The following is a 1204-nucleotide window of genomic DNA, read 5'->3' as shown; positions in this document are numbered from 1 at the left end:
CATATGCCCTCTCTTTTAATCAGCTGAACATTTCACTCTCCACATTGTAGGGCTTAGCTCGCCCCCTCATTGCTGTTTTTCCCTCACTTCACCTTATCGGTGATGAGCATGAGCGTGGTCACCAATCAGAGCGTGTATTCCCATTGAGTCTTATTCTTGGAAGGGAGTTTGCACTGAGGGGATCCTACCACTTGCCTTGATGTTTCCTGGGTGCCCCCCTTGATTTTGAATGATTGACCATTCCATGGTGAGCATACCTTGCTAGTGTTGTTGTCCCTACCCCTATAAACCTATCTATTGCTTGGCTGGAAATTGGGCCATGAGGGTGAGTTCCTTTCCAGACCTGAAGGATGGTTGAGGTCCATAGTCTCAGATTCCTCCAATCCTTTTCTGACCAATAAACCTGATCTTTTTTTTATTATTGTAATTAAATAATTTTGACTTTCCTTCCACATTTTCTCCAACTCTGTCGAGGGCTCTCTAATGTGATCCCTTTCAGAGCAGTTGGTCATGGTAGCCGAACACCATCTAGTTCTTCTGGTCTCAGAGTCATGGAGACTGATGCTCACATGTTCCATTGGAATAATTGATGCCAAGCCTGTTCAGTTATTATCACTCTTCTGTTTTCCACACATAGAGAGTCCAATAGATGCACCTTAGATATCCACTCATGAGCTTTCAAGATCCACATGCTAATCACCCAAGTAGAATGCAGAACATTGTCTTTGTGGATTATGTTATGTAAATTAACCATGGTGTCCCGTCACCATACTCACTTTTTTTTAAAATAAATGTTTTATTGTGAAATATGTGAGTTTACATGGGATACCATAGGTTTTACATTCATTCTGTCATATATTGTTTCATTGCCATAGTTACAATCCCGTCCATGCATCATCAACCAACCAAAGGGTATACCCTGCAAGCCTGCCCCTCCCCTGGTCATCAGCACACAGCCCCTTTCTCTCTCTGGATCTCAAGTCAAGTCCCAGCCTCTCCATCTCTCCACGTCATCGTCTTTGCCTCCATCTCAGGTGTCACGACTTCTCTGGGTCGGGTCCCACTCTCCACTCTTCTCCATTGTTGGTCCCAGGGCCCTCCACTCCTAGACTGAAAAGTTAATCACTCCACTCCTTGCTGTAAAATGTCCACCTTTACATTTCCATCCCTCACAATCAGTCCTGATAACAATTATTCACTATTG

This window comes from Chrysochloris asiatica, unplaced genomic scaffold, assembly GCF_000296735.1.
Source record: "Chrysochloris asiatica unplaced genomic scaffold, ChrAsi1.0 scaffold00138, whole genome shotgun sequence".
Lineage (NCBI taxonomy): Eukaryota > Metazoa > Chordata > Mammalia > Afrosoricida > Chrysochloridae > Chrysochloris > Chrysochloris asiatica.
This window is presented reverse-complemented; position numbering follows the sequence as displayed.